The sequence below is a fragment of the Gadus macrocephalus genome, chromosome 7 (assembly GCF_031168955.1).
Source record: "Gadus macrocephalus chromosome 7, ASM3116895v1".
NCBI classification, from domain to species: Eukaryota; Metazoa; Chordata; class Actinopteri; order Gadiformes; family Gadidae; genus Gadus; species Gadus macrocephalus.
This window is the reverse complement of record NC_082388.1, coordinates 6,378,561-6,388,638: the sequence shown is the minus strand read 5'-3', so window position 1 is coordinate 6,388,638 and position 10,078 is coordinate 6,378,561. Positions and strand designations below refer to the sequence as shown.

Genomic DNA, 10,078 nt, shown 5'->3' with positions numbered 1-10,078 from the left:
CTCCTGGTTCCCGACTCTCCGCCTGTTCCGACGCTCCTCCTGGTTCCTGACTCCCCGCCTGTCCGACTCGTCTACATTCCAATAAACCCCGTTCCCCTTACCTCGTCTCTGCCTGTGTCTGCGCTTGGGTCTCCACGTTCCGTACCCCCTAACATTAAGTGCCAGGACAAACAACGTACAATAAGTGCGTAGGGGCGAGCCGGGTCGATTGAAACAAGGGACGATTGAAACACAGCGATTTTTCGCGAAAACCACGCAACACAAGTCTTTTACGTCAAATTTCGTCAAATATATCCCCGCGAACCCGTTTTTGAGTGCGGCAAGTAAAATCTTCGTGCGATCGTTTTTTTGTAATAAACAGTTGCGTTTTGTTTCATGGCATAATAATATGTCAATACAACAGATTAATTAGTACTTAAACATGTCCTAAGTGTGCAATGTCAGAGATTTGAAGTTAAGAGGCAAAAACGGTTTAAGTGCCAGTAGTCGCTGTCGGGACGATTGTAACATTTGTTTCAAACGTCCCCCACGTCACCAGTTTGTTAAAAATAAATAACAGAATGTTCAACTATGTATCCCTAAACATGACTTAGGACAGGAAAATAAGTAAATTAAATGAAAATGTAGTGGTCCAACTGGTATAAAAGAAGAAAGGTGAGTTTTAATCTAAATGTGCATCTTGACAATTACTCACAGGACAAAAATATTTTTTGACCTATTTATATTATGGGAAATTATGGGAAATATTAACAATGAAAAGTACACTAGTATATATTGTCCGGTATGTTGCATAAAAACTAGAGTAAGGTCAATGTTTTCTGTTTAAAATATGCTGTATCATTCGTCCCGCATAGGCCTATGTGTTTCAAACGTCCCGACTAGGCGGGGCGTTTGAAACAAATGTCAATTTAAGTTCAAAGTTAAAAAAGAGCGTGATCATGCAACATATTTATTAAATTACACTTGTAACTAAGAGAATACACATGTGAGTTGTTGATCACATGATGAAATTATTTGTATACGTAACGTCATCTTTGAAAAAGATGTTAAACTGAAATGTGTTTCAATCGAACCGGCTCTCCCCTATATTAAGTTCCAGGACGTACAACATACAATAAATGCGTACATTAAATGCCAGCACACGACACTCTATATTCGTTTGAAGGGCCCCTATTACATCACGTTACAAGCCGCTTAAAACGCAGAGTTACGTATATAACTCCGGTTCTATGAATCCTGGATGACCGCCAGAGGCGGTGCATTAAGCACTGGATTTATCCGTCTCGCGCATGCGCAGTTCGAGTACCTATACCAACAAGGTCACATGTGACCCTCGTGACACCGGATTGGCTATATAGCCCGGTGTCGACAGAGTATCTGTTCCCAGAATCTTCTCGCGAACCACGAGACTTCTGAGTGACCTGTAACTCTGGCGGTCATCCAGGATTCATTGAACCGGAGTTACATACGTAACTCTGCGTTCTATTTCATCCTTACTGACCGCCAGAGGCGGTGCATTAAGCACTGGATGGCCAATACCAACAACGTCACGAAGAATCAAGGTGCTCACCTACTGACCAGAGGCAACAGAGCTTGGCATCAGGACCACGCCCATTGGATGGGGAGTGGCAACGTTGACCCGGTAGAACCTGGAGAATGTGCTAGGCGACGCCCATGACGCCGCGGCACAGATGGTCCCCAGGGGCACCCCTCTCAGGGCAGCCCATGATGTTGAGACGCTCCTGGTTGAGTGACACCTCACCCCGGATGGCGGGGGGCGGCCACTGGCCCCGTAGGCGTGCGTTATGGTCTCCACAATCCAGTGGGACAGCCTCTGCTTTGTTAAAGCACGACCCCTGTTAGGGCCACCATGGCAAACAAAAAGCTGCTCCGACTGGCGAATACCGGCGGTAGCAGAAATATAAGCACTAAGGGCCCGCACCGGGCACAGCAGCTCAGACCCACCCTCCCCAGAAGGGGGGTCAAAGCGTGCTAACTGGATGGGCTGGTTAAGGTGATTGCGTGGCAGCATCTTTGGCAGGAACGCAACATTCGGCCATAGAGTGACACCCGAGCCATCAGAGTTCCACCTCAGGCATGTATCACTCACTGATAGGGCATGCAACTCCCCGACCCGCTTGGCAGATGTTATGGCGAGTAAAAAGGCAGCCTTCATGGACAGCCACTTCAACCCCCCTTGACCCAAAGGCTCGAAGGGAGGCGATGACAAGGCTTCCAGCACCAGCGGCAGGTCCCATGCTGGAGACCGCATGGACGCAGCCTCAAAGCCCCTCTAAGATAGAGGGACACTAATCTGTGGCACCCTACCGTGGCGCTGTCAACCCTATCATGTAGGGAGGAGATGGCAGCGACATAGACCCTCAAGGTAGAGTGCGACCGGCCACTATCCAGGAGGGACTGCAGAAATTCCAGCACCGTGGTCACAGCGCAGTGCACTGGATCCACGGCCCTAGCCGCACACCAGTTGGAGAACAGCTTCCACTTGTTTCCGTACTGCAACCTGGTCGACGGTGCCCTGGCACTCATGACCGTACCCCTGACAGCCGCAGTGCACTCCCTCAGCAGTGGGTCGGGCCCTGCAGTGGCCAAGCCCAGAGCTGTAGGCGAGAGGGGTCGGGATGCCAGATCTGACCCCCCAGCTGGGACAGGAGATCCCTCCTGTCGGGGAGGCGCCATGGCAAGCTGCAGCAGAGCTTGAGCAGCAGTGGATACCAGAGCCTCCCCGGCCAAAAGGGGGCCACCAGAAGGAGCCGGTGGCCCTGCAAAAGGACCCTCTGGAGTGTCGGCAGAACCAGAGGCAATGGTGGGTACGCATAAAGAGGCCTGTCCGGCCAATCGTGCGCCAGCGCGTCCTGCCCTAAAGGGCTGGACGCTTCTGCCCAGGAGAACCAGAGGGGGCAATGCGCCGACTCCTCCGAGGCAAAGAGGTCCACCTCTGCCCTGCCGAAGAGGCCCCACATTGACTCCACCACCTCGGGGTGAAGCCGCCATTCCCCCGGTGGAGGCTTCCGTCGGGAGAGGAAGTCTGCCGCCCGATTCTGGGCCCCCGGCAAATAGACTGCCCGTAGGCTGGCCAGACGGGGAGAAGCCCAAGTCCACAGGCTCTGGGATACCCGGAGAAGCCGTGCTGACCTGGTGCCCCCCTGGTGGTTCACCTGGGAAACCGTGGCCATGTTGTCCGACCGGGCCAGGACATGCCGGCCTGTCAAATGGGGCAGAAAGCTGGCTAGCGCCAGCTGCACAGCCCGGAGTTCCAGCACATTGATGTGTTGTGCCACGTCCCGGCCAGACCACCGTCCCTGCGCAGTCCTGCCCTGCCACACTGCGCCCCATCCCGAGAGGCAGGCGTCGGTTGTCACCAACTCCCGGCGTGCCGGGATTGCGCCCATGGGCACGCCTGCCTCCAGATATGCTCTCTTTCTCCATGGAGCCAGAGAGACAAGACACTGCAGGGTCACCTTGACCCTCCTCTGCCTGTGCCACCTGGCATCTAGGTGCAGGCTGTTCAGCCACATTTGGAGTGGGCGCAGGGACAGTAAGCCCAGAGGCACCACAGCTGAAGCAGCTGCCAGCTTGCCCAGAAGCTGAAGAAACTGAATAAAAAGCAGCCTCCTGCCGGCTCTGAAGAGGGGAAGGAGGCGGAGGATGTCGTTCACCCGTTGAGGTGAAAGGTAGGCCTTCATGGCGACCGAGTCCAGGACCAACCCCAGATAGGTAACCCGTTGGGAAGGGTCCAGGCAACTCTTTGCTTGGTTCACCGTCAAGCCCAGCCGGGCGACGTGCGACAGCAGGCGGGCCGTGTCCTGGGCCACCTGGGATCTGGAGGGCGCACAGACCAGCCAGTCGTCCAGATACGGCAGGACCTTCATGCCCTGCATCTGTAGGGGTGCGAGGGCTGCCGCCACAACCCTGGTGAAAACCCTCGGGGAGAGGGAAAGCCCGAAGGGAAGTACCCTGAACTGGTAATGCCTGCCCCGATAGGCAAACCTCAGGAACAGCCTGTGGAGTGCCGCAACCGGCACATGAAAATAGGCGTCCTTCAGGTCTATGGTCGTGAACCACTCCCCCCTGGCAACTACCCTCAGGGTGTCCGCCGAGGTGAGCATGTGGAATGGTAAAAAAATTTAAAACGTGTTCAGGCCCCTTAGGTCTAGAATGGGCCTGAATCCGCCGTCTTTCTTGGTTACCAGAAAGTAGGCCGAGTAGAACACCCCGGGTTGTAACTGAGGGTCCACTGGCTCGATCGCACCCTTGGCCAGGAGGGCGGATAGCTCCTGGGCCAGAGCTGCGGCCTTCGTCGGGTCACGGACGACTGTCATCCTGACCCGGCCGAAGGCCTGGGGCCGGCGTCGGAACTGTAATTCGTACCCCCAGGTTAAGGTGGAAACCACCCAGGGGTCTATAGTACAGGCAGCCCAGTAACTGATCTGCTGCTGGGAAAAACAGCCGACGACCGGCCCCGTGGTCCTAGCGCCTGGCCCCCCGGCCTCTGTCGGCTCTGGAGGGGTACCGGTGAGGCTCCGCGGCCCGAGGCTGCCCGGGCGATGGGCGGGCGGGGGAGCGAAAGCTATCAGCGGGCTGCTGGGCGGGCCGCCGAGACCTACGTAGGCCCTCATCTCTCGCTGGGTAAGAGCGTGGTGGCTGGTAGCGGCCCCGGTGGGCAGCCGGGGGGGCTCTAGGCCTGCCAGGAGCGGACACACTCCTGTGAAGACCCGACAGCTGCAGGTTGGTTTGCCTAGCTTGGGCAGCTCGCTCCAGCGTCTCCAGGGCAGCTGACCCAAACAGCTCCCCCGGTACCACTGGCACGGCTCTGAGGGCCTTCCTGCACGCCTCCGTCAGGGGCGACTGAGCCAACCAAACCTGGCGGCGAGTCTGGACCAGGGTGGACATAACACGCCCCAATTCCCTGGACATGAGGGCAAAGGCCTGTAGGGACGCGTCGCTCAGGTCCTGCGTAGACGGCTCAACTGCAGCTTGTTGCAGCGAGGTCGAGAGCGCCAGCATTAGGTGGGAGAGGGAATTGCCAATCCGCCCCATACGCGCTGCTGCGTCATAGGCCTTCGAGAGCAGGTCGTCTGTGACCCTGCACTGGGGCCGAGGACACCTGGCATCCGGCTGCAAGGCCTGATCGGGGGTTAAAATGAGGGAGGCAATGGCGGGCTCAACGGGTGGCATGCGACCCAAACCATACTGCGCTGGATCCCGCATGGCAGCCAAGGCCCGAGCACTGGAAGAAGGACGGGGGAGAGCCTTGGCATCCTTCCAGCAGACGTGTAGCTCCTTTAAATACTCCTCCGAAGGAGGGACAGAGAAAGGGGCTGTGGCAGGGCTGCGCCTGAAAAAGGCGCTAGGCTGAGCCAAGTCTGCCTGAGGAGCATCGAGCCCCAGGCGAGCCAGGGCCGTACGGATGACGGCCCCGATGGGGTTACCCTCTGTGCTGTGCCCAGAGCTCTGAGCAGAGGAGCGGGAGGCCTCCCCAAAAGCGTTTGAGGCTTCCTCCCCCGTGACACCCTCACTGAAGAGGTTGGCTGATGCCGCCAGCGACAGGACGTCGTCCGTCCCCGGCACATCCCCCAAGGAAGGGTCAGGCCGGATGTCAGCCACCGCGCCACCTGCCCCAGGTTGCAGGGTCAGGAGGAGTTCCTGTATCCTCACCATGTCGGACGACAAGCGATCCACCTTGGATTCTAGCTCGTCCCTAGCCCTTTTCCTGGGGGGGGGGGCCTGCTCTACCCCGACGCCAAGAACGGACGGGCTGAGCCGGAGGAAGTGGCGCCATTGATGGATGGTCAACGGCTGTTGGTTGTTCCACCGCTGCGAGCCTAGCCAGCCTGAGTGCCAAGGGCATGGAGCCGCAGTTCATACAGGCCCTCTCTGTAAGGCCCTCCCTCAAATGCTCGAAGCCGAGGCAAGAGGGGCAGCGATCATGGCCATCGTCAGGCTCAAGGAGGGCCACACAGGCGCCACACACATGAGCCATCAGCAGAACACTGGGAGAGGGAGCACTGCCTTCACCAGTAAGCTACTAATTCAAGAAAAGCCAAAAAAGTGTTACCGGGAGAGGACGCGAGAGCGCAGTCTTCACCAGCAAGTGACTGAAAATAATTACACACTCAAATATACAGCAGTGTTCTCGGGAGAGGACGCGAGACCGCTGCCTTCACCGGTAAGTGACTGAAAAGAAACACACAAGTGTTACAGGGAGAGGGCGCGAGAGCGCTGGCTTCACCGGTAAGTGACTGAAAAGAAAAACCCCAACAGTGTTACAGGGAGAGGGCGCGAGAGCGCTGCCTTCACCGGTAATTGACCGAAAGAAATACGCAACAGTGTTACAGGGAGAGGGCGCGAGAACGCTGCCTTCACCGGTAAGTGACTGACCGGAAAAACTTTTACCAAATAAATTTGGTAACCCAGAACACAGCCGAGCTGTTTCTATCAGGGAGCTATCAAGTAGCAGCTACAAGCGCTGGGGGGAGCGAACTGTACAATGTAGCCAGTAGTGAAAATAATCCCAGTAGTGAAAATAATCCCAGCAGTATTGCCGGGAGAGGACGCGAGAGCGCTGCCTTCACCGGTAAGTGACTGAACGATTATATATATGTATTCTTCTAACAAAAGTGTTACTAAACAAAAACTTGGAAGCTTCTACTCAAAGGAAGCATTTCGGCGCTGTACAGAAAAACAGCCCCTGGAGGACGAGTTCACCCGTTGCTCCGACCCTTGGTCGCGAGGCTGCACACAGTCTGGAGCGCGATCCTTTTCAAAAAGCGAATACGCTATCCGCAAGCGGTACTACAACATGCGTCTTTGCGAAAAGATGAAAGGAACAGATCCTCTGTCGACACCGGGCTATATAGCCAATCCAGTGTCACGAGGGTCACATGTGACCTTGTTGGTATAGGTACTCGAACTGCGCATGCGCGAGACAGATAAATCCAGTGCTTAATGCACCGCCTCTGGCGGTCAGTAAGGATGAAATAGAACGCTGCCTCTTTCTGCGTTTTAGTCACATCACAAGTGGGCGTGTCCACCCAGACGTCTGACGGATGCTACGGTCCACTGGGTAGGCTGGTAGACTGATCTATCAAGCCTACGTCTAAGTGGACACGCCCACTTGTGATGTCACTGAAACACAGGAAGACACTCACATCTGGTGGCATAATAGGACGCCTATAAGATAAATCGAGAGTATTCTCTGGTTGATAATAACTAACAGCACAGAAAGTAGTATTGGATGAGTTTGGTAGCAAAAAAGTTGGCAAGGGTCCAGAATATAAATTATATTTCTAATCAAAATCAAAATCTGTAATCTCCAACGCAAACAGCATTGCACCACTCTCGCACGGATTATCCGCAAACGAACGGAAACCAAATCTCTCTTCAACACACACCCTGATTGCTTCAAATCCAAACCGCATATGTGACCGGAATCTCAGACTTCCAATGTATTTCCCGCCTCTGCCTTGTCAGACGGTTTTGCATGCGTGAGTACGCGTGTGTCTGCGTGTACGTGTGCGTGTGCGTGTGTGTGTGTGTGTGTGTGTGTGTGTGTGTGTGTGTGTGTGTGTGTGTGTGTGTGTGTGTGTGTGTGTGTGTGTGTGTGTGTGTGTGTGTGTGCGTGTGTGTGTGTGTGTGTGTGTGTGTGTGTGTGTGTGTGTGTGTTTTGGATTGCCTCTCGCTAACAGAAGTCATCGTCCATTTCCCGCGTTTTACGCGTCCTTGCTATCTGATGCGCCACACACACACACACACACACACACACACACACACACACACACACACACACACACACACACACACACACACACACACACACACACACACACACACACACCCGCGCCAATGTGTCTCCTTGAACACTTATGGGATAATTGTCGACTTGCATGAGCGCTCCTTTGAGCGATCAAGCCACGCGCACTGAGCATGGATCGCGTGAATCTCAATTCGAACATGAGGCCAATTAGTGAGAGAGAGAGAGAGAGAGAGAGAGAGAGAGAGAGAGAGAGAGAGAGAGAGAGAGAGAGAGAGAGAGAGAGAGAGAGAGAGGGGGGGGGGGGAGAGAGAGAAAGAGAGAGAACATAGAAATGTCCCTGTACTGAAAAACAAAGCGGTTAGTTAATGGAGTTTGGATCTCTGTGTCCGATCTTGTCCAACCCCCCCCCCCCCCCCCCCCCCAGGATCCCTTGCGACACCCTGAACACGGCGACCAAGGTCTCCACATTACAGACATACGCGGCACACACACAAACACTTGAACATGCGCACGCACAAAACATGCATACACACACAAACATGAATAAGAACACACACACACACACACACACACACACACACACACACACACACACACACACACACACACACACACACATACACGCGCGCGCGCGCGCATACGCAAACACACAGTCACGCAAACACGGCAACAAACACAACAACACACACACACACTCCCGCAAACACACACACACGTGACGCACACACAGACACACACACACACACACATTCAGCACGCTAATGGATAGGAGGTGGACACGAACACAAAAACAGATCAACAACCGTAAGGAGTAAATTATTTAATTAGCACGAGCTATAATATGAGTTATGCACCGGATCCATCACGGATTTAATAGTGTGGAAATTAATTTGAAATCGGATGTGTATGATTTTCCAATGAATCACTCCACGCACCAATGTTTTATGAACGGTGTCGTGTCGTGTATCCCTGAGCAACACAGTCTCACTCCGAGAACGTCAAATACCGACTGTTGGCAAAGGCCCTTTAGCGTCGGTGACTGACGGGAAAGGTACCCTTTTTATTCGCTCGGGTACCCTTCGGCGTCTTCTGCATACGGAATGGGGGGTGCCTCACTACGTCTCTAATAGACGCTGTGAGCATCTTTCCTATTGGATAGTTTTTAGGATATTCTTCTGTGAAAATGGCGGACATACTTTTTATCCTGGGTGGAAAATATGATATTTTAGCATAGTTAAACCATTAAAAGTGTTTATGTAAACATTTTTAGCGAGAAATGTGCATTTTACTTTCATAATCGTCGTTCGGCGAATGTGAAGGATGTTTGGTTTGATAGATATGACGAAGAATATTTCATCGGGCGATAATGGCCGGCGTACAGGCATCCCGGGCTCACGAAAATAGGTGACATTCGTTATTTAATCTATTGAAACGTGATCAGGTACACGTATTTCTAAATGTTCGTGTCAAAAAGCACAATTTTCAAACTCATGCATATCAATTGGAAGTATTTGTCGTGATTTGTCACTAAGCACGACTTCCATCTAAGGTTCTGTCCGGGAGCTTTCTCCCTATTGTCCCTTAAGGAGCTCCGTACAGAACATTTATTGTTAAAAATTGTCTGTGATAACTAAGAATATGACAGCTTTTCCAGTCTCACCAATATGCGCACAGATCGCACGGTTTGACACTTTCAAGATGCGTGCAGTAGCCTACATACGCCCAATGACCATTTCGTGTGCATACGATACGCAAAACCCAGCATTAACTAGGCTACTGTGGAGGGCGGATACGTCCATTTCGCGTGCATATGTGCATATGATACGAAAAACCCAGCATTAACTGAATGGGAGATGCAATATTTTAGGACATATTCACCATTTAACGTGTTTCTAATGACATTTCTAGCGAGAAATGTACTTTTCCCTTGAATAATCCTCAGTCAGTGAATGTGTATGATCTTTATTAATCTTTATTATCTGAATGGGAAATGCAGCTCACGTGTTTCCTGCTTTTGTGTTATTAAACCGTTACTTTATGTAACTTTTAATGATATCATCTTGTTAGAAACACGTACGTTTTCGTGAACACTGGATTACGTCGCATTTCAACATAAAATAGCGTGTTACACACACACACACACACACACACACACACACACACACACACACACACACACACACACACACACACACACACACACACACACACACACACACACACACACACACACACACACTGCATTTCGCTGCCAAATGAATAAATACTAAGGCAGAATAAAGAATAAATTAATTCATTATCATT

At 52.7% G+C, this 10,078-nt stretch overlaps 1 pseudogene; it reads right to left on the bottom strand.

The window, feature by feature from the left end:
* Positions 1 to 2,315: 2,315 nt before the first annotated feature.
* LOC132461168 (uncharacterized) lies at positions 2,316 to 5,679 on the bottom strand (annotated as a pseudogene).
* Between the last annotated feature and the right edge of the window lie 4,399 nt (positions 5,680 to 10,078).